The following is a 26,930-nucleotide window of genomic DNA, read 5'->3' as shown; positions in this document are numbered from 1 at the left end:
CCGGCCGCAGACTGCTAAGCTCAGCAAGTCTTGCGGCAAAGGCACTTCGGAGCAGAGTTGGGCCCGGGGCGGAGCGGGGACTCCGCGCCCCCGGGGAACGAAAGCCGCCGCTGGACCGTCGCCAGCGCCGCATCCCTGCAGCCGATCTCTGCCTCCCGTCGGGGACCGCGGATCTTTCCCGCAGCGTCCGGGTCGCCCTCGGGTGAGTCCCTATCCCCTCCAAAGTTTCTCCATCCCGGCTTCTGAGCCCAGGGGCAGAAGGCATCTGGTTCCTGGGGGTGGGTGGGGTTGCGGAAGTTTGGTGCCAAGAGGACCAGGCGCCCGCACCGTCCTTTGCAGGGAGTTTGCGGCGCTACGGACTTGGGGGAGCCGCAGCCGGGGAGCGAGGAGCAGGCTCCTCTGTGGATTTGCGCGGGGAGCTTCAGGACGGAGGGGCCGAGGGTCCCTTGTGCCCTCCCGCTCTGCTCGCAGTGTTTCTTCTCCCTGGACGCCCCCACTGGCATCTTGCCCATCCCCCGCCTATTTGCGCCATCTCCAGTTTGCCTCTTTTGCCCCGGGTCAAGCTTCGGGGATCTGCAGCACCGCCGTCGTGGGAGGAGAGGGGAAGGTTGCGCTTGCGAGGCTGGCGGGGAGGGCAGACTAGAATTCCGGAGATGGGGGTCTAGGGGAGCAGCCTGGTACGCGACGGGGGTGGAGATGTGTGTGTGTGGGTGAAGGTGTCCCTTCAAATCTCATGACTCAGCACCACCTAGGACGGCTTGTCGCCGCTCCAGCCCTGGTTCTTAGGGCCAGACCCATTCTCCTTTCTGGACTCTTCCATTTTCTTTTCTTATTCGCCCCTCCCACTACCACGAATTTTCTATTTTAACTTAGAGGCCGCATCTTTTCCTCATCTCATCCCATTAACCGTATGCTCTGTTTCTTCCTGCCTTCCGACATTCCACAGGTGCCTCTAGCGGCACGGGGTCTCCCCTTTGCACACCCCCACTCCTGAGATGCTGGTGGAGGTCTCCTTCCTTGGCCGGCAGCGGAAGAAGCAAGAGCAAGGACAGAGCAAGCGCTTGCCCAGCGTGGCCACTGCAGTGTAGAGAGGGCAGAGGGAGGGAGAGAGTGGGAATTGGGTGAACATGAGGAATCAAAAACCCTTAGGTTTTCAGGGGGCACCAGGAAGAAAACTGAGGTCAGACTCAGGGAGCCTGGGATAGGCGCCCTTCTTCCTCCTCTGCTGTGGGCTGGAGGCAGCATTTCCAATGTAATAGATTGTTCTCGGTCCAATCTCTAGCTAGAAACCTGGGCACTTCATCACTCGGGTGCTGAGGAGGAGCAGGGCCAGAGGCCGTTAGTCCTTCAGGCTAGCCCTCCTTCCCAGATTACACCAAGTCTAGCTTTTCAGCAGCTTCAAAAATGAAGAAATGGACATGTCTGACACCCCTCAGGCCGAGCCAGAGGGGCATGGGCAGGGCAGCTATGATGCAACGGGACGTGCCTGGCAGACACTGTAAGCTTCAGCTTGTGTCAGAGCCCCAGAGGTGAGTCAGTGCCAAGGGTCTACACCAGGCCCACTGTGGCCTGCTCTGGGGGATCCAGTCATTGTGCCAGCGCTCCTGGAGAATGGCCAGCACCATCAGAACTGGGCTCTTCTGGGCTGCGAGAGCCTCTGTCTTGTTCTGCTCCTTGACACATCCTTGGTCTCATCCTCTAGGACTCCCTGTGGATCAGGGCTTCTTAGGATCTTGTGGGCTTACTCTTCAGCTTCTGCACCTGGCCTGTGGAGGGGCCAGGAGCCTAGGAACTGAGGAGGGAAGGGGACCCAGAGGTAGGTGTCCAGTTACCCTCTAGTGGATCAGAGACCCGTCCACTTCATCGTGAGTCAGCTTTGCTCAGCACCCCACAAACTTTCCCCAGACAGCTTAGGATCCTTTTGGGGGGCAGGGTCTTTCTACTCTGGGGCCTGGCATCCGCAAGAGACCAGGGGAAGAGAAAAGCATTTGGCTCTGGTATGACTGGCCTCACCTGTGAGTAGCATTGGTTTTATCCTGGTCACAGAGCACCTGGTCTCAGACCACCCTGCAGCTGCAGCTCATTTTAGCTTTTCACCTTCAGCTGTTTCCAGGTAGATGCTACAAGGCTGCCCCTAATATGGCAAAGCTGGAAGTGGACGGCTGGAGACGTCTCTTCCCTGCTAGGCCACCCCAGTCCTCCTGGATCTGGGTACATCTGACCTTGAGTGGCTTCTGCTCTATCTTTGTCCTACCCTGACAGAGTCCTCCCTCTCCCGTCTGCTGAGCCTGTGCAGCCCTCTCAGGGAAGGGGGGGGCTAGAGGGACAGTGAGCTTGTGCTGCAGGCATACAGGAAGACAGTGAGGGGATGCCCTGGACTGAGCACACTCTCAGATGACAGGCGGCTGCCCTGAGTAGAATACGGCTTCCTTTAGCCTTGAGATTTGTCAGGTAGACTTTTCTGGTCTTAGACACACTCTAGCTAAAGCTAAGTTGGCTTGTCTTGAGCTAGCTGTCACCGACGTCATCCGGGTTGGAAGGATACTGTTTAGGGGCTGGAGTTGACCGGCCAGAGGAAGCAACAGAGGGCCTGGCTGCAGCTGGTGCTTAGAACAGGACTTGGGTTCTAATCCCCAGGGCCAATGTAATGGCTGGGCTTGATGGTCAGCTGGACTGCATTAAGAAGCACCAAAGACTTCAATATGGTATGCCATCGGGTGTTTTCTTTGAGAGCTTTTCCAAAGATTAACTGAAGGGGACAGACCTGCCTTGGATATGAGGGACACCATCCTACGGGCTGGGGTCCAGCATTCCCCTGCTCTCCACTTCCTGTTCTAAACATGTGCACGAACTCGTAGCTACAGCTACTCCTGTCTCCACGCCTTTCTCGTCATCATTGACTCTATCCCAGAACCAGAGCAAAAATCCAAACCAAACAACCCCCAAACAACAACAACAACAATGCCTTTCCTCTGCTTCTCGTCAGGTATTTGGTTATACACTCATTATGAGGTGCGTGGCTGTCCTCATGTATGCAACGAGGATTTTATTAGCATGTGCCTCCTGGGTGCCATTGTCCAGGCACTGCGATGGCTGTGACAATGAACAAGCAGACGACAGTCCTACCGTTCTTTTTATTCTTTTTGAGTTAGGATCCCATTTAGCCATGGATGGTCTTGGCCAGTCCTTTTGCCTTCTACTTTTGACCTTCTGGGTGCTAGGGTTTGGGGCATGTGCCACCACACCTGATTTATTATTATTTATTTATTTTATTTTGTTTTTATTTTTTATTTTTTTTGGTTTTTTGAGACAGGATTTCCCTGTGCAACAGTCCTGGCTGTCCTGGAACTAGCTCTTGTAGACTAGGCTGGCCTCGAACTCCCAGGGATTCACCTGCCTCTGCCTCCCGAGTGCTGGAATTAAAGGCTTGCACCCCTACAACCTAGCTAACTATTGCTTTTTGACAGTCTGTTATGTGCCATGCTAGGTGATAGTCATTCAGACGGGAACGAAGCGTACCTGGCTCCTACACTGGTGAGCACTGTTTGCCACACAGCTGAAGAAATGATCACCCAGAGACTTCATCCCAGCTGTGGCGAATGCCGTCCGTGGAGCTTATGAATAGTGATTTGGATAGGTCTGAAGCTTTAACACTTGCAGGGTCTAATGTGTAACTACTGTTAATACTGTCTACACAGTAGCCCATGGCTCCCTGCACTGATAGAGTCTGACATGCCCCGTGTGAGCATCCTCACATACAACTGGTTGGTTATTCGCCATCTGCTCTGGCAGAAGTCAGGCCAGGAAACGGAAATTTAGCCCTGGACTCTCTTGGTGTCCAGGAAGCCTCTGGTAAATGACATAGTTTAAGTGGAGAAATGCCATATGATATTGTCTCCCCCCCCCCCAGGTGACTATAGACAGGTTGCCTGGACGCCACCTGGGTCTACAAAAGCTCTGACTTTGGCCAAATTGTTAATCAAGCTCCTATTCTCCATCATCCCATGTACAGAACAGAGTTATGCTTTCTGTCCCCAGCACAGGGTGTGTGTGGAGGAGGATGAAGTGAACGGCATCCTGGGGTGAGAGCCGAGTGAGAGTGAGTGGTTTTTATCACGCCAGTCCTGTCCTTGTCCACAGTCCTGAAAGTTGGAGAACTTCCGGGCAGTTCTGCTTGGTGCCCAGTGAGCCATTTCTTGCCAGAGCTTAATCTCCAGGGAGGACCTGTCCCAGCCACCCTTCCTTTCATCTCTGGAACGGGCAGTTCCAAGAGGTCACTGGGGTGATGGGTGATTTGGGATTCCAGCCCTGAGGGACCAGAGCAGTCTCTGAATCTGGATGGTAGGGAGCCTTCAGCTGCTAGCCCCAAGAGTGAACTCCAGGAAGGGCTCCTCAGCTGCTGTGAAGGTTTCCTCCCTCCCTGGGTGGCTTCCAGCTGCTGCAGTCTGGATTATGGGTGACCCTCCAGCCTTTGCTATTTAGGAAAGGAGGGTGTCATGGCCACTGAAACCTCCCAGCATGTGGTTTTTCAAGTAGCCCCCAGATATTTTTTGGCCATGTTATCTGGGGCCTCAAGATTGCAGCTGTAGAAATAGTAGCTACAAGAGAAGACGGAGCCTGGATGGGTCATGAGCAGAACTCAGCCCCGCCCGTCTCCTGTTCTCCTCAATAACGTGGCTCAGAAAGGGCTGTGTAACTTCTGCTCCTCCATCTTGGAGCAGCTGCTGTTGGCCCGTTTCACACTAACGACGAAGCAGAAGCGACTCTTCCTCCTCCATTTTCTGTTTGGAGGGGCTAAGCAACTCTCTGAGAGACAAGGCTGGGAAGATCCCAGAACACCTGGGGGTCCACAGCACCCAAGAGGAGCATTCAAGACAGCCATGTAGGTAGGGTGGCTATGCTTCCGGAGCCCAGGGTTGACTGCCTGCCCACACCAGGTTCCTCAGTCCTTGGAGCCTGCTTCCTTCCTCTCTGCCCCTGCTGGGGACTGATGGGCCCAAGCACTCAGCACTGGGCAGTCTGGGCCCCGTGGAGTCAGGAAGGCTCCCTTTTGGCATTTGCAAGGGCAGGGGCCCTCAGCCATGGAGAACCCTGTCTGGGCGGCCTATAATTGGGTTGATGTGGTGGGTCTGGAGCGGCGATTAGGGAATACTGCAATCAGAGGGGGAATTTTCCCATTAGCACTCCCTGCCTCTTAATAGTGAGTGCAGGTGGCTGTGACTGCGTGCAGGGCACTAGGGAGACCACGGGAAACAGAGATGAGCCAAGGGTGGGACAGGGTGGGCCTGGAAGGGAGGGAGTGAGGGAGGGGGGAGGGGGAAATTTAACCCTTTCTGTACTCTCATACTTGGGGTAACAAAGGGGTGATTTGGTGGTGATGCAGAGTTGGGGCAAGGAGGCCTTCAGTGTACTGCGTTGTAATCAGCTGAGGCAGAAACACTTGGACTCACCTTGTGCGCACGTGTGTGTGTGTGTGTGTGTGTGCATGTACTTTAGATGGAATATTACTGTGTAGCCCTGTGTGCATGTGCGTGTATGTGCACGCGTGTGTGCGTGCTTTAGATGGGGTATTACTGTGTAGCCCTGGCTGGTCTGTAACTGAGTCCTCCCCTTCCCTTAGCCTCTTCTGTGCTAGGATCACAGATCTGAGCTATCACTGGGCTCTTCAAAAAAGATTTTGACTTTTGCTGGCTGCCCCACTTCTTGAATCTCAGCATTTAGGCAGAGGCACGTGGATCTCTGAGTTTGAAACCAGCCTGATGTACATAGTGAATTTCAGGCTAGCCGGGGCGACATAGTGAAAAAATGTCTATTTTTAACTGATAGAGTAATTGTGCTTATTTATGGGGTGCAGTGTGGTATCTCATCATAAGCACCCTACTGTGTGCGGTGCTGAGATAAAGCACCTTGACACACCACTAGCCTCAGACATCTGCTATTTGTTTGGGGTTTTTGTTGTCTGTGTTATCTGGGCCCTCCTGACAGCCCCTGTTCCCTCAGGGCTGGAAAGTTTAAGAAAAATAGCTTTGCATTATCATTGACTCTGGTCCGAGCTACGGTTCACGTGTGTTGGCCTCTGCTTTCTGCTTTGAAAAGTAACTGGGGAAGTTTTAATACCTTTATGGAAGGAATTTCCTTTTGGTACATGGTCTCACCTGCTCCTGCCCTACCATAGCTTCCTGGAACAAGCAGCTGCAGGGCCCCTGAAGAGGGGACCTAACAGGGTGGTGCTCCATGGCTCAGAAGTCCACACTCATGTCTCCTGCGTGTCTTTTGGGGAAAGCATATTTTAAAAACACACAGTCCTTCATCTGATCTTCTTCTGGCCTGGCTTCCATGTTCCCAGTCAACCACACAACTAGAGCAGTCATGGGTCCCAGTGATCACGTGGTAGGAGGGATGGAGACCGGAAGGAAAGAGAGCCACCCACCATCCAGTCACAGCACAGCATGATGGAGGGAGGCTGCATGAAAACCCGTCAGGACTGAAATCCGGCCTCAGCACTGGACTGCAGAGAAGTTGGAGGGAACCCTCAAGAGCAGAGACCGGAGCTGCCAGTGTGGAGTTAATTGGTCGGGGAGGGCTCCCTCTCCCAGCCTTAGTCTCCTGTGAGGAGAAAAGACATCACTTTAATAAGGCCGCCCTGGTTCCAAATCAATCCTGGCATTGCAGGAGGCGAAGGGGGAAACACAACCACGAAATTGGATTAGCTCTTTGATGCTGGGAACCGAGCTGGCTGCGGTGGGAGGCGGAGAAGGGAGGACTGAACCTGCCCCAGACTTCTGAGGCTGTCAGGGATATCTGCCTTCCTCCCCACCTAGTCTGCTGCTGGAGGGACCAGGGCTTCCACTACTGTCAGGCTGGGAAATGTCCCCAGGGCTTCCTGGGAGTAGGTGTGAGCGCCCAAGCTCCTAGGAATGGGGGGAGCAGTGATGGGAAAGAGGGATGCTTGCCCCACCCCAGCTGCACATTTTGAAGATCCAGTACAAAGGGAACATACATGTGGCCAGGAGTTGGGGTGGGAGCTGTTTTAAACCAGCACACACACACACACACACACACACACACACACACACGCAGGACTGCCTGTGTGTCTATGATCAAGCTAAACTCCTGTAGCCTTGGCTGTCCCTGTCCACTTAGAGAATAGAGCTAAACACACAGGGGCCGCTGCCCCCAGGATCATCACACAAGGTGTCCCTATGATAGCTGTTCCCAAAGTGCACTTCCCAAGAGTTTTGCAGTGGCTTCCTTAACATGAGGAATAGCTATAGCACCGAAGTGCTGAGCACCTTTGCAAGAGCGCTTTGATGCTAAGGCAGTGGAAGATGAAGATACTGGTACTTCATGTGAGTCAAGGCCACAGCTGCGCCGAACTGTCCTGGCTGTTGTGTTCTTCCCCACCACATGCTAAACAGGTACTCACAAAAGAAGGTCTTTGATGAAGCAGCCAAGATACTGAATTCGCGAAACCTGGACCCTGGAATGAATACATATCTTCCCAAATATTTTCTAAAATGAACTGAGTTGAATATACAAAACCCTTTGGCTGTCCACCGCAATGGGAGCGGAAGCCCGACCACCTGGGCATCATGTGAGTTACAAAACTGAACTTTCATGGACCATGTTTTCCCTTGAGAAAATGACTGACAAGTACAGTCGTTCAGAGTGTTGAATAGACATTTTTTGCAAAAATGAATGGATTAGGCCTGTCATTTCAAGAAAAGCACCCAGCAATGTCTATTACCAATGGTGACATTCAAACCTTCAAGCAAAAGTTAGAATTTTGGAAAACATATCTGTTGTCGTGAAAAAGAGTCTTGGGGTCAGATCTGTGGGAAGTTAATAGACAGCTGGTTAATATTGAAGTTCGTCAGCATCTAGGAGAGCTACGCAGCTGGGCAAGCTGCTGTCTTCAATGACAACTATGAAGCTCTAGAACCATCCTCGATCTCCCACTGGGTGCAGGCTTGCAGATTCCATATTGCAGCGACCCTAGAAATGACCACATGATAAAATTTGATGTCATATCAAGGTATAACCATAGTGATATGACAAACGTTGCTAAATACTGTTCCCTTAGCCAGGTGTGGTGGTTCACACCCATAATCCCAGCATTAGGGAGGTGGAAGATCAGGAGTTCAGGACCAGTCTGGACTGCATGCAGCCCTATTAGAAAAATAAGTAAATGAAAAGAAAACAGGACTAGCAGAATGGCTCTGTGAATGAAGGTACTTGCCACCAAGCTTGATGACTTCATTTTGGTCTCTGGGACTCCCACTGTGGAAGGAAAGACTGTCCTCTGAATGTTCTCCTCTGGCCTCCGTGTGAGCACCACGTGATACATGCCATTCTCCTGACAATAAATAAAAGTCAAGTCAAATGCTGTGTAGGTTTGGATCTCTCTCTCTCTCTCTCTCTCTCTCTCTCTCTCTCTCTCTCTCTCTCTCTCTCTCTTTCCCCCTCCTTCCTTCCCTCCCTCTCTTTCTCTCTTTCTTTCTCTTTCATACCCTTACTGTGATAGACTAAGCATGATCTGGAATGGGAGATTCCAGTTTCTTCCAATAAACCAGGCACTGAAAAGAACCTAGACATACTTCTTATGAGGTAACACATCTAGATATTTTTCATCTTAGAAAATATAGTTTTATTGAAATCTGTTGTGCTCAGATGTAACACATCGTTTTTGTCAGTCGATAGTGGAATAGTTTCTCAGTCTGGATTTCTAATATGCTAACTCTAACCTACATATGTGCATGTTAGGAGTCGGGTCCTCACTGGACAGGTGTTGAGCCACTGTCCTTGGGGCAGCCTGTGTGGGAGCTGGGCACAACACAGAAGGGTTTCCCAAGATTTAGTACTTCAGGGCAGAAGTTAGGGGTGTTTTTGTGTCCCAGTCACCTGGCAGCCTTGCTGGGCAGCCTGCATAGAAGAGTAGGCGGAGACCAGCTGGTGATGGTGCACGCCTTTAATCCCAGCTCTTGGGAGGCAGAGGCAAGCGGATCTCTGTGAGTTTGAGCCAGCCTGGTCTACAAAGTGAGTTCCAGGACAGACAGTTACATAGAGAAGCCCTGTCTCGAGAGGGCAGAGACAGCCATCTGAAGTGGGGAGAAACTTAGGCACCCAGACCACTGGCTTCAGCTGGCCTCTGGGGTCAGGCCTTATCCTATGTCTAACCTTGTTAGAGAGGGGGAGGAGTATCTCAGCCCCTGTCCTCCTAACTTAATTGTTCCATGATCTGTCTTGCATATTGGGATTCTTAATATTGGGTTTCAGTTAAACCTTCCTTCTAAAAAGGAAGGTTTTTTGAAGCTTTAGAAAGATTTTAAGCCGGGTGATGGTGGTGCATGCCTTTAATCCCAGCACTTGGGAGGCAGAGGCAGGCGGATCTCTGTGAGTTCGAGGCCAGCCTGGGCTACAAGAGCTAGTTCCAGGACAGGCTCCAAAGCTACAGAAAAAGCCTATCTCGAAAAACCAAAAAAAAAAAAAAAAAGAAAGAAAGAAAGAAAAATTTTTAATGGGGGATTGAAGCGACGACTCAGTAGTTAAGAGCACTGGCTGCTCTTCCAGAGGACCCAGGTTCAATTCCTAGTACCCACATGGTAGCTCACAACTGTCTTTAACTCCAGTTCCACAGAATCCAACACCCTCACACAGACATATGTTGCAAGAAACCGCTTTTTTGTCCTGGTCGCCCAGAATTGAAATAATCACACAGAAACTATTCATTAAATCACTGCTTGGCCCATTAGCTATAGCTTCTTATTGGCTAACTCCTACATCTTAATTTAACCAATTTCCATTAATCTGTGTATCACCATGAGGTTGTGGCCTACCAGCAAAGTTTCAGCACATCTATCTCTGGCAGCAGATCATGGCATCTCTGACCCTGCCCTTCTTTCTCCCAGCATTCAGTTTAGTCCTCCCCGCCTACCTAAGCTCCGCCCTATCAACAGGCCAAAGGGGAAAGATGCGTATGTGGGGCAACAGATACAGTCCGCAGCAAGGAGGGCAAGGTCCCCCAGGAGGCAGTTTGCTGTGGCTGGAGGAGCTGTAGCGACAGTACTGGGTGCTGGCCCAGTGGAACGCAGTGCGTGGTCACAGGCAGGTAGCGGGCTTTCCTGCTCATTTTGTCTTTGCAACACGCCTTGGTTCTATGGAGGTAATGTTACAGACCTGAGCCCGCCTGTTTACTATGTTGGATTCCATTGATGGTTTTTAGTGTATTGATAGCATTGGACGGCCGTCACAATCCAATGTTAGACCCCACGCTGTGTCACCCTCTACAGAGGGAGATAGTCTCTGAAAGGTGAAACAGGTCCCCTAGATCACCCTGGTAATGGACGGCCCCAGACCAATATCTAAGTCAGGTGTGTCTGCCTCAGTGCTGTTCTCCTAGATGTCTGCCTTTGAGAAGGTTGGTCTGCCTCTTGCATGGGGACAATGGACAAATGCTACCTCACCCCACACACCTGGCTGGTGTCACGGGGATCTGTCTGGAGGAGGTCTTGTCCACACAGTTCTAGGGATGTGGGAGAAACCCTGAAATCAGCCCCTCTCAGGAGTAAGATTCTAACAAGAAGCCCGTGGTGCTTTCTTTGGCCTAACTTCCAGGAGCCCTGCAAACAGACTTCGCTGATGTCTGGGAAGTAGGGTTCCAGGAAGTAGAATTTATCTGTTATGCTGGTAACCCAGAATGGAGAGGAAGTTCTTCTTGTGTCTAGCCATATTTCTTCTGCTGTGTTGGACGCTCATTTCCTCTTCCTGTACACACTTCCTACCTGGCGATGGATGCTGGGAGCCATTGTGCACTGGAAAAGCGGAGAGTCGGAAGTGGTTGTGGACTCGTCCGACTTGGCCACGTGCCTGTTGAATTTAAAATGTAGCTCCCTGATCTCTGAGACGCGAGGAGAACTGTTCTTTCTGCGGGGAGATCAGGTAGGCTTCATGTCCAGCCCATGGCATTTGTGGCTCAGGGAATAGGGCCAACTGGTCCAGGAAGGATGAATGAGGGCTGGTTGGAGAGGCTGTGGGGGACAGCAGAGAGCTACCCCAGGTGAGGGGGTGGCAGAAAGGGAACTTGCCTTTCTTTCTTGGCATAGGGCTGGGCTGTTGCTGTTGACCGGCAGTCTTGAGCTGTCCTGACCTCAGTGTTCCTCTCTGGAGCCTGTTTCCAGTGTTATGGCAATCAGGAGCGGGGGAGACCAAGACAGCAAAAGATGAGGGGAGGGACCCTCCCCTGGGTGACAATGGTCGCTTAGGTCAGCAGTTCTCAACCTGTGGGTCTCCACCCTTTGGGGGTCAAATGACCCTTTCCAAGGGGTCACATTCCAGGTATCCTGCGTAATTACAGTTGTGAATTAACAACGAAAATAATTTTATGGTTGGTGGTCACTGCAACATGAGGGTAGCAGCGTTAGCAAGGTTGAGAACCACTGACTCAGGTGCTTTAGACTTGCCTTGTGGGGAGGGCTGCTGAGAGCCTGGACACTGTCTTTTGGGGGTTCTGAGTCTTCCCCTTCTGGTACCCAGTGTACTTCTTCCTTCTGGAAGTTTTTTGTGTCTCTCACTAGTGAACTTGAAAGTACTCGGAGGCAGGCAGGCAGGCAGGCAGCCTCACCAGGACAGAGTATTTTTAAATGTTTTTGGCTTTCTTGAGACAAAATTGACAAACATTGCAGATATTCGGGATGTGTGAGGAAGAATCGGTATCCATGTACATTCAGTGACATATATCACATAACTCAACACATGGCCAGAGGGTGATCCTTTGGGGACCGAGGAATGTGCCCCTGGTACCCCTGAGACTCCCAGATCTGGGGCATGGAGTTCTTGACCTTCTTCTAAAACGAGACAGACATATTTCTGAAACAGCCCCTTGTAGCGACTCAACCATGCCCGCTTCACTGAAAGCAAATTCTTGTTTGGTTCATGCACCCAGCGGCAGTAGGTGGGGAAAGAGTCTCACTTTCTCAGGCGTGGATCTGCACACATTCACAAGCACCAGTGCAGCTTTTGGCAGGGTGCCCACGGGCGGTGACATCTCCCTCTGACACTTGATGGAAAGGGACAGTGAAATCGAACCTGAGACTTTATCTCTAGGTCAAAGGAGACTCTTGTTCTCACACAGCCTTCCCTGCCCAAGTGCCACTTCCTGGCAGGAATCCTAGGCCAGGGTCTGGTTTGGATACTTGGCAGTTGTGTGGTCCCTCGTAGACTTGGGACCCCTGGTCTCCACAAGCCATTGCTACCTCCCTGGCCTTTGTGGCAGCTGCCACCTGCTGTTAGGAGCCAACGCTGGGGGCTTGGTCAGCCGCTGCCCTGAGTGTGGAGAACTCAGAGAACGTGCTGGGGTCGTGCTTCTTGGTAGTTCCGTGGAAGGCAAGTGATGGTGTGGTGGGGACCAAAGCCTGGGGCTTCACTTCCTGCCTTGGTGGCAGAGGTGATGGGGGAGACTAGTGGGAGGGGAGGGGAGTGGTGGGGGTGTGGGCCCCTGAAATTGTTCTGGCAGGACAGGCTTACCTGGATCTTCCTGTTCCCCCCCCCCCCACACACACACAGTGGTAAGATTCTTTTCTGTCCCCAAAGTTTGGTAGCGGACAGTTCAGAGATCCTTGTCCCTGTCTCGGGGGGGGGGGCAGGACTTGGAGGCTGGGACCCTGATTTTGTAGCGTCCGTCTCTGAGTCTCAGGGGATTCCCTTCTAAGGGTCTCCACCACTCACTCAGGCAAGAAACAGTCTCCACACCAGCCCTCCGTGCAGGGGATGACAGGGTTGAAGACCGAGCAGAGAGGCCATGCTGACGTTAAGCAAAAACTGTACCAAGACTGATTAACTACAGGGTTTACAGTAGGCGTACGGAGAGGACTCTGGCATTCTCTAGCCTTCCCTCCTGTTGGGTGGGATTCCCAGAAGTGCTGAGCTTAGAGACAGAATCCTGCTGTGGAGTCTCGAGTTTCTGGCTCTGCCTCTGGCTCCCTAGGTGCCACAGCTCCTTGTATCTGCGCCTCCCATGTAAGTGAGGACATAGAACTAGAAAGGTCCCCGTGTGCTTTCCCAGAGTCCCCGAAAGTTTGGACTGTCACAGGTTTCCAAAGGCCAGCTGTAGTTTTTAATCCAAGATACCAAGAGAGGAGTTCTAGAATTTGCCACTCACCCCAAAGAGCAAATGAGTTGGAGGAGAGCATCCCAGAATCAGGGAATTAGTGCCTTTGTGCACTGATGCCCATGGCAGGTGAGTCCCGGATTGGCCGGGTCCAGGGAGGAACACGAGCGACGGTTGCGAATGGCAGCCAGCAGAGTGTAGGTTAGATGTCAGGCGGCGCGTTCATATTTACAGCACCAAGGAATCTGACGTCTGACTAAAGGGGCATAGTAGATGCTTCAGGAAAGCAGAGAGAGCATTTCTGAGGGAGATGGCTGGCATGGTAGCAGTGGCAGCGATGGGCTCCCAAGGTCTTCCCCAGACAAGTCCATGAACCTCTTCTTGCTTTGCGGCTGAGGTCAGGCTGTCTGGATGTCTGTGAGAGGAAGGTGTCAGGTCCTCTCGGCAGTGAGATTTTTAGCATAAACCACCCCCGGCTCACATCTCTCCGTGGCACACGTGGCTGACTGTGGCTGTCACATCAGTCGAGCCCAATGGCACCTTTGCTCTCTTGTCCTGCTGTGATATAAATATGGTGTCTGAGAGCTGTATTACTTGCTGGTGATGGGGTCAATGGAGCTACTGGCTTTGGAGACAATGAGGAGACAGAGATTCATGTTTGGGACCCAGGGACAAGGGTAGCAGACAGATTTTTTGAGGGTGTGGGGTTGGGTGGCCTGTGCTGCTGTCCTCTCAGGGAGAATAGTTTATGTTTAGATCAGCAGGTGCTCTCTGGGGGTCCTTGGGATTTCTTTTTATTGCTTCCAGTAGTCCCAGGCTCCTCATGTGTGCATGGCTCTACCTGTAGATACTGAAAGAGCCAAGGATGCACAGCTGCCCCACTGCTCAATCCTGTGCTGTGCACCCGCACAGATGATTTATAATGTCAGAAAGTTGGTGACAAATCTATCGCATGAAAGGCATCGGGTGGGGATGTTCTCACTCATATTTGGTTTCTAGCCATAAATAAAGGACATTGAACCTATAATTAGGGTTCTTAGAGAAGCTAAATAAGAAGGAGAACCCAAAGAAAATCATATAGGCATCCTCCTGAATATTATAACCTTCCTTCATCAGGCAATGAAAGGAGACAGAGACAGAGACCCACATTGGAGCACCAGTCTGAAATCTCAAGGTCCAAATCAGGAGCAGAAGGAGAGAGAGCACAAGCAAGGAACTCAGGACCGCGAGTGGGGCACCCATACACTGAGACAATGGGGATGTTCGATCAGGAACTCACCAAGGTCAGCTGGCCTGGGTCTGAAAAAGCCTGGGTCAAAACTGGTCTCGCTGAACATAGCGGACAAGGAGGACTACTGAGACCTCAAGAACAATGACAATGGGTTTTTGATTCTACTGGACCTCTTGGTTTCGTGGGAGCCTAGGCAGTTTCGTGGATGCTCACCTTACTAGACCTGGATGGAGGTGGGTGGTCCTTGGACTTCCCACCGGGCAGAGAACCCTGATTGCTTTTTGGGCTGACGAGGGAGGGGGACTTGATTGGGGAAGGGGGAGGGAAAGGGGAGGCGGCGGTGGGGAAGAGACAGAAATCTTTAATAAATAAAAAAAAAAAGGCATCGGGTGTCTGAAGAGGAATTGGCAGGCACTAAACTCAGGTGCTGTTACAGAAGACCAAGCAGGTGGTGAGACTGTCTTGCTCCATGGAAGGTCTGAGGCAGGGATAGGCACTCGGGAAGGAAAACTTGATAATCGAGCTCTCTGTACATGGCTTGAGTGTGTGTGTAGACATGCTAGGGAGAATTGGACGTGTGCACAACTGTCAGCTAGTTAGCTTCTTCAAACAGCGTCCTTGATGCTGGGGAGATGTAGGGGTAAGAAGACAGAAAAAGGGAAGGGAATGGGGGATAGTCCTGGATATCTCAGGCTTGGCAGGGTGGGCTCCTTTATCCATGCCATGATGTTACTCTGTGGTGACTGGTGTGTAGGCGAGGGTGTGCTTTGGGCACCTAGACTTCAGTCATGAGACAAAGCCTGCCTGGGGACATGCAGATTGTCCTGCCCCATGTAGGCAGGTCTGCTCACATCCCCTGTCCTTTTGTGTATGGTCTATTTAGACATACAGCACTTTTGCTCTGCCAACAAGCTGCGGCTTTGTGCCTTCAACACTGGAGGGAGAGGGAAGAGCCCAGAACTTTAGAAGAGTGTGGCTTCTAGATTCATTTATTAGGAACTCTAGTCTGGAACCTTGGCCAGGTTTAGCTCATTCGTATCTAACGTAATTCTGATGTCACTGAAAATGTTTCCAGGGTGGCTGGAGAGAGGGCTCAGTGGTTAAGAGCACTTTTTGCTCTTATAGAATATCTGGATTTAATTCTCAGCACCCACATGGTGGCTGACAACAGTCCATAGCTCTAATTCCAGGGATCTGATACATTCTTCTGGCCTCATAAGCATTGGGCACACAGGTGGTACTCATACATACGCTGAGATGAAACACTCATTGGCATAAAACTGGAAAAACAATTATGCTTTATCCTGGAGAAACATTGTAATTGATGCTAGAAGCTATATAAGCTAGGCCTGGGGAGATGGCGCCTACCATAAAGTGCTTGGCCTGAAAACCTGAGGACCTGATTTCAGCCCCTAGAGCCCAGATTAAAAACAAAGCAAAACAAAAAGCAGGGCATGGTAGCTCACAGTGATAGCCCCATCTCAAAACACAAAGTGGAGGCTGGATGGACTGTTCAGCTACTAAGAACACTTGTTCTTACAGAGGACGTAAGTCCAGTCCCCAGCAGTCACATGGTGGCTCACCACCAGTCACTCAATGCCCTTTTCTGGCCTCTATGGGCAAAACACCAATACATATAAGATAAAATTAAAAAATCAACAAAGTGGATGGCTGGTGATGAATGACACCCAAGGCTGACTTCAGGCCTCCCTATGTGCACGTGTGACATACACACACATGAAAATACATAAAGCATCTGGAATGACTTTGACATCTGCAGAGTAGGATTGATTGGTGAATTGTTTTATCTTCCAAACTTGACTCCAGGACCTGCGAAAGGGTTCTTGTGTTGGTTTACATAAGAACAGCTCCCATAGGTTCATATATTTAATGCTTGATCTCTAGTTGGTGGAAGTGTTTTGGGAAGATGGGTTCGTCAGGGTTCTTTAGAGTAACAGAATTTATAGACTGAATCTCTCTCTCTCTCTCTCTCTCTACATACATACATGTATATACATAATACATATATTTACATATACATATTAATCACATAATACACAATATATGAAGAGATTAATATGTGTATATAAATATATATGTATATATACACACACATACGTGTATGTATGTATACACGTGGGGAGGGGAAGGGATTTGTTAGAATGGTTTACTGGCTGTGGTCCAGCTGATCCAACAATGCCTGCCTATGAATGGAAGGTTCAAGAATCCAGTAGTTGTACACAAGACTGGATGTTTCAGTTGGTCTTCAGGATATGCCAGGATCTTGAAGTAGGCTCTAATGCCAGGGAATGAATGGATTGCTAATGAAGTGAGAGCCAGCAGGCAAAGAGTGAAGCTTCCTACTTCCATGTCTTCATATAGACTAGCAGATATGGCTAGGATTAGAGGTGTGTCTTCCCACCTCAAAGATCCGGATTAGAGGCGAATCTTCCCCCTTCAAATGAACCAAATCCCTCACAGATGTGTCCCTCCATGTTTTGGGTTTCAGTTAATCCCAGATGTAGACAAGTTGACAGCCAAGAATAGCCATTACAAAAGTTAGGAGGTGTGACCTTGTGGAGGAGGCATATTATTCGGATGGGTTTCTAGCTCACAGAAACCCTTGCTTCTGCTCCAGCACCATGTCTGCCTGCCTGTTGCCTTGCTGCACTCCACGATGGTTGTGAACTCACCTTCTGAAACTATAAACAAACACCCAATTAAATGTTTTCTTTTTTCTTTGGTGGTTTTTCAAGACAGGGTTTCTCTGTATAACAACCCTAGCTGACCTGGAACTAGCTCTTGTAGACCAGGCTGGTCTCAAACTCACAGAGATTCACCTACCTCTGCCTCCTAAGTGCTGGGATTAAAGGCGTGTGCCACCACTGCCTGGATTTTTAAAAAATGTTTTATTTTTTAAGTTGCCTGGTCATGGTGTCTCTTCACAGCAATAGAACAGTGATGAAGACACTCTCAATTGTGATATTGGGCTTTGGAAATGTGGCCAGACCTCAGTTTCCAGGTTGGACCTTTCCACACCACAAATCTTGTTACCTACATATTCTTAATTTTTTTCCTTCAAGTGGTTTTCTTTTGGTGAGCAGCTCTCTGAGCAGCAAGCAGTGTCTATCAGCTAGACTTTTTTTCTCACATCCTGTTCCTCTGAAAGAATCTGTGGGGCCGGGCGGTGGTGGTGCACGCCTTTAATCCCAGCACTCAGGAGGCAGAGGCAGGCGGATCTCTGTGAGTTCGAGACCAGCCTGGTCTACAGAGCTAGTTCCAGGACAGGCTCCAAAGCCACAGAGAAACCCTGTCTTGAAAAATCAAAAAAAAAAAAAAAAAAAAAGAATCTGTGGGAGCCGTGAGCAGTGAGTCAGGACTCTGCCCTTCCTTGTGGTCTTGGCATCTGCCTACTTATTCTATTTGAATTCACCTCAACTTCCTTTCTGTAAATAGTCTCTTGGATTGTACACCATCTTTCCCGAGTCTCCTGTAGCTCCTTGCAGTACAGTAAGTCCCAGAAGGCAAGCCATGGCTGGGCCTCAGGAACTTCAGCACCACGGACAGCGCTCAGCGCTCGCTTCTGCGCTGGCTGGAGGGTCACAGGCTAACTTCCACTTTTGGAAGCAGAAATGAAAAGAAAATGTATTGTGTAGCACAACACCTAGGCTAGGTAAGAGGAGACACGGGAATGCGGACATTGAAAGGGAGATTCCAGGCCTGGCAGTGTCGGTAGGCGGGGCAGAGTGATGGCCTTCCTTCCCTGGGAGAAGAGGTGTGGGCGGCAGCTTTAGAGCTCCGTGCTGTGGGGATGTGTGGGGAAGAGGCTCAGATGCTAACCGCTGCTGTGTCCTTCCGTCCCTGTGTAGCAGGACGGCACTGTATTTGTGACATCTTGACATCAGTGAGGCACCTCAGACTGGTATTTCTGTGCTTGCCAAGTGTACCTGATACCACTTGGATGCCTACCTCATCTTCCTCTCCAATCCCTGGGAACTGTATCTCACTGCTTAGCCCTCCCCCGACTCCCCCCGCAGGCTCCAGGCTCCTCCTACCTGCAAAAGCCTGGCTAAATAGGAGTGGCCTCCGGGTATGCTAGAACTGTTGGGGAACACACTGTATGCAGAGTTTCCTGAACCACTCATGACACTTGGTGGCTCCCTCCTTACCCAGTCCAGACTAGTGTTTGGAGGTGAGTAGGGCTAGGGGAAGGGGGATAGACTTCCATGCTCAGCACAGAAGACTTACATGCATGTGTTATTACAGGGAAGAACTGGAGACCCAAACCCCTAATACCAGGGCTGCCCATTCCCCAAGCCAGGTCTTGTGAACCATCACCCAAATCAGAGGTCAGTTCAAGTGCACACAGTGAGCCTCAGAGAGCCAGCTGGGCCTACGGCTCTGCTGCTGTAGCCTCAGGCTCTGAGCCATAAGGAAAACTGATCCTACATCTCATCTCCTGCCAAGTCCAGAGAACACAAGCTATCTGGCCGCTAATTTAACCACCCTTTTGTTTTTGTTTTAGATTTGTTTATTTTATTTTACATGTATGAACATTTGGCCTGCATGTATGTGTATGCATCATGTGCATACCTGGTGTCCAAAGAGGTCACCAGAGTCCCTGAAACTGGAGTTAGGGATGGCTGTGAACCCCTGTGCTGGCCAGGTTTGTGTCAGCTTGACACACTCTGGAGTCAGGGGATGGGAGTCTAGAGGAGGGAAGCCTGGTTGAGACAATGCCTCCATAAGATCAGGCGATAGGCATTTTCTTAATTAGTGATTGATGTGGGAGGATTCAGTTTATTGTGGGTGGTGCCAGCCCTGGACTGGTGGTACTGAGTTCTATAACAAAACAGGAAGCCAGGTGGTGGTAGTGTATGCCTTTAAATTCCAGCACTCAGGAGGCAGAGACAGGAGGATCTCTGTAAGTTCGAGGCCAGCCTGGTCTACAAAAGTGAGTTCCAGGACAACCAGAATTGTTAACAGAGAAACCCTGTCTCAGGAAAGAAAAAAAAAAAAGAGGTTGAGCAAGTGAGCAAGCTCTAATGATCAAGCCGGTAAGCAGCACCCTCCTCCATGGCCTCTGGATCAGCTCCTGCTGTGTTTGAGTTTCTGTCCTGTCTTCCTTCAGTGATGACCAGCTATGTGGAAGTGTAAGTCAAATTAACCCTTTCCTCCCCAAGTTGCTTTTCATCATGGTGTTTCATCACAGCAATGGTAACCACAACCACCATGTGGAAGCTGGGAACCAAATCCAGGTCCTCTGCAAAAGCAACAGGTGCTCTCAACAGCGGAACCATCTCTCCTCTCCCTCATCTGACCCACTCCTAAGCGGTTCTACAGAGGCAGGCCTTCGTCTACTTCAGCTGTGAAACTGTTGCCTCATTGGGTCCCCAACAACACAGAGATGCTCAGTGGATGTGTGTGCACACTGGGGGTTTACCTGCCATCGCAGGGCGTGACCTGCCATTGTGGGCATGACCTGCCATCGCGGGCGTGACCTGCCATCCCTGGCATGGCCTGCCATTGTGGGCGTGACCTGCCATCGCAGATGTGAACCTTTGCTCTGGGCAGAGTTCAGCAGAGGCCGGTGGCCATTTGTTTGTCATGCTGTGGGATGGATGGACTCTGGCGGCTCTGAGAGCACACACTTGGGACTGTCTCCCTTGGCTCTGAGAACCTATGCTTCTGTGGCTTCTTTTGAAGAGAGATCCCTCGAAACGTGGCTATGGCTGAGTTGACAGTAGAAGTCTTATTTAGGGACAAGTAGCCTGGTGCCTTTTACCCAGCTGCCTCAGTTACCTCAGCCTGCCACCAAATGTGTTTATCAAACCAAGCAGGGTGAGTACTTTCTCCTTCCTCAGAAAGGCTCATTGGGAGGCTCACATGTCCCATCTCAGCTTGGCCTGTGGCTTGGCGACCATCTGTTCACTGGGGTGATGGCCATGTGACTCCCACATGTACTTTCTAGGGGTGGGTACTGTGTGTGTGTGTGTGTGATGTGTGTTGTGGTGTGTATGTGATGTGTGTATTGTGTTGTGTGTTGTGTGTGTATGATGTGTATGGTGTGTGTAATGTGTGTGTTGTGTTGTATGCGTGGTTTGTGATGTGCAGTGTGTGTAATGTGTGGTCTGTGTGGGAGGGTGTGTGTATATAGTGTGTGTGTGGTGTGTGCGTGATGTTTGTGGTGTGGTGTGTATAGTGTGTGTGATGGGGGAGGGTGTGTATATATGGTGAGTGTGTGTGTGATGTGTGTGGTGTGTGTGTGGTGTATGTGCTGTGTATGTGTGTGTGTGATGGCTGAGCGGCTGCAGGAGAGTGGAGAGAGACTGAGTACAGGCCCAGCCCCAGCTGCTGCTCTTCCACATCCCTGCCGCTGTCTAGGGGTGAGGAGATGAATAATGGATGCTGACTAAGGCTCACTGCTCCTGAGGGAGTGTTCGGAGACCTCCAGCAGGCTGTGTACTCAGGTGTCTGGTGTCGCCCTCCTGGTGGGTGCAGACTCTTGGGTTTCCCTCTCCCTGAGTTCTCTCAGGAGAACTGGTTGGAAGCAAAGGGGTGTGGTGTATTCCTAGGAACTCTATTGGTATGACAGCTGGCCCCTTGGTGCTAAGACCTCCTTAAACAGTCTGGCTATGCCATCGAGGAAGGCTTCTCCTAGCAGGATGCCGCCCTGTAGCGCTGGCACAGATCTGCCGCAGTCTGTTGGTTTCTTCTTTCACCCGACTCCCGACTCTCCGCTGACCCTGTGAAATGATGTCATTGGGATCCCAGGATAGAATTACAGTCACAGCCACAATGTGCTTCGGAGGGCTGGCTGTTCCTTGGTGTGTGTGTGTGTGTGTGTGTGTGTGTGTGCGCTGGGAGTGTACAGGCACATTCATACACATGTCTAGTGTCTCCGTAGGGAGCAGGGGACCTGGAGCAGTCTAGCTGCCTCTATTCCTCTCACTACTAAGACCCCCGAGGACCCAAGGATACAGGCAGGGGAGCAGCCGGGCTCCCTGGTGGACTGTAGGACGCTTCCCTGCTGGGCGTATGACCCTGTGGTGGCTCCCGTGAGTAAGCATTTACTCTGCAACAGAGTCCCAGACCCTGTGAAGAACGCACATGCCCTTGACTTTCTGTTTGGTTCGCTTTGCCTCACTGCCCTCACATCTCCCATAACTGCTGGGGGCTGGGCGAAGAGACCCCTTGGACACCCCTTTCCAGGTCTCCCATCAGTTTGGAGAGGTACAGAGGAAGGGCCGAGATCCTCAACCTCCATTCATCTCCGACCGTCACAGCATCCATCTTCTGTATCTCTCTAGTCTGAGGTCCTCCGGCTGCAACCAAATATGTCTTCCTGTCCCTCGAGGTCTCGTGTACCGCTGTGGGTGTGGGAGGCGGATGAGTAATGTCTGCTTAAGAGAGAGGATAATGCGATTTGGGATTTGGACTTTATAGCCACATCCTTCTATGCCTATCACTCACCCCCAACTTGACATCTTTCTCCTTTCACTAGCTGGGTCCTGTCAAGGATGCTAGGGCAGAATATCCTCACAGGAGACACAGTGACAACCAGACTGTCTTCTCATGCAAACAGTCCGACTTGTTCTGGGCTGGATCTATGTCCTCCCCCTGGGTCATCCCTGCTAAGGAAAGTGGGAAACCTTAGTGTGCTTTGGGATCAGGCTCAGGGGAGATGGCAGATCACATTAGACCATTTGACAAGTGACAAATGAGACAGACAGAATGACGTGGTATACCAAGCTTGGAGTGTAGAAGTGGTTTCTGAGCTCTGCTCTGCAAGGAACTCTATCAGGAACAACAGTGACCAGAAAGCCAGGTTTATTGCACCAGTGGGAGCCCACAAGCTTGGCTTCCACTGTCGGAGAGGTTCTGACCCAAGTGGGTTATGGGATAGAGCAGGCCCATGCTACCCACTGTCCCCATTCTAGGAATGTGCTCCTTCTGTGTCAGCTTGAGTGAGAATGACCTCCACGGGCTCTCATAGGCTTGAATACTTGGTCCCAGTTTGTAGAACGACTTGGGAAGAATTGGGAGGTGTGGCCTTGTTGGAGGAGGCGTGTCACTGGGGGCAGGCTTTGAGGTTTCAGACAATTCATGCTATTCTCGGTGTGCTCCTTCCTGCTCCTGCTTGTGGATTAAGCTGTGAGCTCTCAAGTTGTTCTTGCCACCCCAGACTCGAACCCTCTGAAACTGTAAGCCCAGTTAAATGCCTTCTTTTATAAGTTTGCCTTGGTCATAGGGTTTCGTCACAGCAACAGAAAAGTAACTAAGGCATCTTAGTGTGACTGAAGGCAATTTTTTTCCCTTGCTCAATTTGATTTCAGTTCAGTGGTAGGCACCAAGAACTTAGCAGATAGGGAGGGATAAGAGAAGAAAAGATGAGTGTCCACCCAGATTCCAAGAGAAAACATCAATGGGATATTCGCCAGCTTTCTGTCACCATGACAGAATATCTCAGATAGCTTAGAAGGAGCAAAGGTTTATTTGACCTACGTTTTCATGGTCTCTTGGCTCCATTGCTTTGGGCTTGCGTAAGGTAGCATATCATGGTGAGGAGGACATAGCAGAACAAAGCTGCTTACCTAATGGTGGCTGGAAGGAGATGGAAGGAAGGAGGGAGGGAGAGGTAGAGGCTCTGTCCTAATGTCTCCCTCACGGGTATACCTTCAGTGACTTCCAGTGGGCGTTACTCATAGAATTGCCGCCATCTCTCAAGGGCACGATTAGCTGAGGACCAGGTGTTCAGCATGAGAATGTTGGGGGACTTTCTAGATTTGAATGACTGTGGGGGACGATCCATTCTTAAATATGCACACCCCTGCTGTGCAGACACACACACATGTGAGATGCGGAGACACAGGCATGTGTTTGTCTCCTTCTACTCTCCAGCTTCTGTGATGTAGGGTCAGGAGCCATTTCCCCCCAAAATTGGCAGAGCCTATCCCACACCCAATTATCTGTTAATAGAGAGATATCTGTTAGCGGAACCCGCCCCACATTCCAACTATCTAGAGAACTAGGTGTGTCAACTTGCAACTTCCTGACCGAGGAATGGTGACCTGACTGATCTTAACCTCCTGGCCAATGACCTCGTGACTGGCTGGAACCACCCCTGCAAGATTCCTTCCTGCCCATGCCCCTGCCCCGCAAATTCCTCATCCTATATAAGCTGTAACCATGACTCTAATAAACAGAGGCTCTGACAAACCTAGCATGGCCTTCTTCCTCTCTCCCGCCCATGTCTTTCAGATAGCGCCTCTCCAGGACCCTGGAATAACTGACCTGCCAGGCGGGTTACAACCCTAGACTTGTTGAATTAGGAGCGGCAGGGCTGCATCCCCGGCACCTGGCTGCCCGCATGGCTAGCTTATGCCCGAAATAATTACACAGAAACTGTATTCTATTAAACACTGCCTGGCCCGGCTAGTTCCAGCTTCTTATTGGCTAGCTCTTACATATTGTTCTAACCCATTTCTAATATTCTATGTAGCCCACGAGCTGGCTTACCAGGGAGGATCTTAACCTGCCTCTGTCTGGAGTGGGAGAACCATGGCGACTCCTTGATTCAGCTTCTTTTTCCCAGCATTCTCTTCTGTCTACTCCGCCTACCTAATTTTCTGTCCTATGAAGGCCAAGGCAGTTTCTTTATTATTAACCAATGAAAGCAACAGATAAGATACAAGACCCACCTCCATCATAGACTGAGTGACCCACCAAGGCGGTCTACAACGTAGGGTCACTAGGTAGCCCAGGCTGGCCTCGAAATCTTGATCCTGCCTCAGCCTCCTGAGTACTGGAATTATAGGTGTCTGCCACCTCACCTGGGCTGTAGGGCTCTTCCTCTCCAGACTCTCTGGTTGGTGTGGGGGTGCTCGTTCACAGAGCCCCCTTTCTGCCCATCGTCCCTCTGCTACTAAGCTGAGTAGGTCTGCCACATGCCCAGCTGGTGATGGGCATGAGAAGTTGGTGGAATTGGGGAGTTTGAGGAGCATAAGGAGACCAAGTCTGGGTTGAGGTGTGCCAGGGAGGAGGGCTTTTGGTCTGGGCACATGCCTCGCAGGGTCTCAGAGTCGCTGTCATCTACTTAGTGTCCTTGCACACTCTAGTAGGGGCAGGCACAGAGCTAAGTGCTGGGGTTGTAAAGATGTGTGGCCCGCCTCTGCCCTCCATGAACCCCCAGCCAGCATGCCACAGTAATCTCAGGGTAGAAGGGGCCAGTGTCGCTGTGAAGGTGTGGGGCACAGAGGAATTGCCACAGAAGGGACTTGCCAGGTCTGGTTTTGCTGTCTGTGGAAGGAGTAGGCATCCTCCTCCATATGGGCAAGGAGAAGGGCCAAGCGTAGAGGAGCACTCAGAAGGGCTCAGGCTCGGAGGGAGCACTCAGAAGGGCTCAGGCTCAGAGGGAGCACTCAGAAGGGCTTAGGCTCAGAGGGAGCACTCAGAAGTGCTCAGGCTCGGAGGGAGCACTCAGAAGTGCTGAGGCTCGGAGGGAGCACTTAGAAGGGCTCAGGCTTGGAGGGAGCACTCAGAAGGGCTTAGATTCGGAGGGAGCACTCAGAAGGGCTCAGGCTCAGAGGGAGCACTCAGAAGGGCTTAGGCTCGGAGGGAGCACTCAGAAGGGTGAGGGCTCAGAGGGAGCACTCGGAAGGGCTTAGGCTCAGAGGGAGCACTCAGAAGGGTGAGGGCTCAGAGGGAGCACTCAGAAGTGCTCAGGCTCGGAGGGAGCACTCAGAAGGGCTCAGGCTTGGAGGGAGTACTCAGAAGGGTGAGGTCTTGGAGGAAGCAGCACCCAGAGACTTTGAAGGCTGGAGGAGAGCAGGGAGCTACCAGGCTGGAGAGGGGGTGGGCCAGCCCCAGAAAGGTTTCAAAAGCTATGCTTAGTGGCAGGGAGGGAAGGAAAGTGAGACTGTGCCTTTAACGGGGTGCAGAGAATGACTTGGAGGGTAGTAGGCACCAGCAGAGAGTCAGGCAGAGGCAGGAGGATCTTAAATTCAAGGCTAGCCTGGGCTACATAGCCAAATCTTGTCTTAAAATACAAGCACTTGGGATGTAGCTCAGTAGAGCACTTACCTAGTACACACAAGGCTGGGGGTCCATCCCTGTAACTAAAACACTTCATTGAGTCTGGTAGCTCATGGGGAGGCTGAGGCAGGAGGACTGCTGTGAATTCAAGGCTAGCCTGGATGCCATAGTGGATTTAAGGTAGCCAGGGTTACATAATAAGACTCGGTCTAAGAAGGCAAGTTGCGGGGTGGGGGTGTGAGCAGAGAGCAGGGTCTGGGAGAGTCGCCTCAGACAGCATCAGGAACTGGGCGGGACAGAAGCACTTCTCTGTCTACACTGCGCAGAGATTAGGGAGTGGTTTTTAAGATGGCCCATCTTTGACTTGAGAGTAAAGAGCCCTGCCCTGATCACCCCTCTTCTGTCCTAGCCCCGTGGAGGATCTGGTGACAAAACAACTCAGGAAGGAAGAGAAGCTGTACATTATGTTCTCCTTGTTTTCTGTCTATCCGCGATTAGGATGGGGAGGAGAAAGCCGGCTGAGGCCACGGGAAGCAGTGGGGACCCGCAGACCAAAGCCCTAAGGACCAGGCTGTGTTCTGGACAGACACTCCCGGTGGCAGGTTGGCCTGGCCTCTGCATTTGCCCCCAGAGCGTAGAGTTAGCCTCTTCCCCGGCCACCCATGCCCAGGACTAGGAGAATGCAGATGATCTCATCCCTCATGGTGCTCGCAGGGAACATGCCTGCTGGCAATGGGAGCCTGTTTCCCTACTTAATGGAGCTGGGGAAATGTATGCTCATTTTTCCCCTGAGCTGTGACAGGCGATGGGAAATTTGCCCTGAAATATGCTTCATTGCGGATTGAAATAAAACACGCAGTGCACTTTGCAACGAGGCATTAGATGGGAATGGGGCAGGCATGTCACCCCCACCCCAGCGTTCAAGCTTCCCAACTTTTTCTTCCCCAGGTAGGCATGTGCGCGGGTGCTGAGGTAAGATGAGGCAGAGACATTCTTGAGATAGATGTGAGGAAGGGGTAAGGTACCTGAGACCTCAGGTTTCTGGAGCCATGGGGACTTTTGGACCCTGAAGACAAGACTGGGTGTGTTTAAACCCTGTGTATCTGACTTGAGTGATGAAACCTCTGCTATCCTTTGTACTGTTAGTCTCTGGGAGGAGCTGGGGGAGCCTGGGGTGGAAGGGTGCGGATCTGGTCTCTCTAAGGGGTCGCATCTGGTTCTCACAACCTGCTTACAGACTCCCTTGGGATAGGTTAGTGCTAGTGAATAGGAAATGGCTGTTTTCAGACCCTTGACTCCTTGGGTGGTGCAGACACTTCCCCAGCGGGTTACTTTGCGGGGCTGGACTCTTAGAACCTGGCTGTACCAAGGACTATCTCCTTCCTGGTGACCTCAGATTCCCCCTGGAGGTGCATCTTGGTAGGTGTGGGGAGTCAGTGGAAGGGCAAGAGAGTCAGCAGGGATTGGGTCGGGCCGACAGGAGTGTCAGGATTTCATTCATGGCTTGGGGAAGAGAAGGTAAGCTTAGCAACATGGTAAGAAACATGTACAGTCAAAGTC

At 51.2% G+C, this 26,930-nt stretch overlaps 1 protein-coding gene across 2 annotated transcripts in view; it reads left to right on the top strand.

The window, feature by feature from the left end:
• Syt2 (synaptotagmin 2) overlaps positions 1-26,930 on the top strand; it is a 110,502-nt gene continuing 83,572 nt past the window's right edge. The window contains exon 1 of one of the 2 annotated variants that reach the window (XM_050147581.1): positions 1-202. The gene's annotated coding sequence lies outside the window, so the exon portion shown is untranslated. Of the gene's footprint in view, positions 203-19,943; positions 20,178-26,930 lie in introns of those variants that run through there. The other variant, XM_050147583.1, reaches the window with a different exon arrangement.

The sequence above is a fragment of the Alexandromys fortis genome, unplaced genomic scaffold (assembly GCF_014885135.2).
Source record: "Alexandromys fortis isolate MF-2015 unplaced genomic scaffold, M_Fortis_MF-2015_v1.1 scaffold_58, whole genome shotgun sequence".
NCBI classification, from domain to species: Eukaryota; Metazoa; Chordata; class Mammalia; order Rodentia; family Cricetidae; genus Alexandromys; species Alexandromys fortis.
This window is presented reverse-complemented; position numbering and strand designations above follow the sequence as displayed.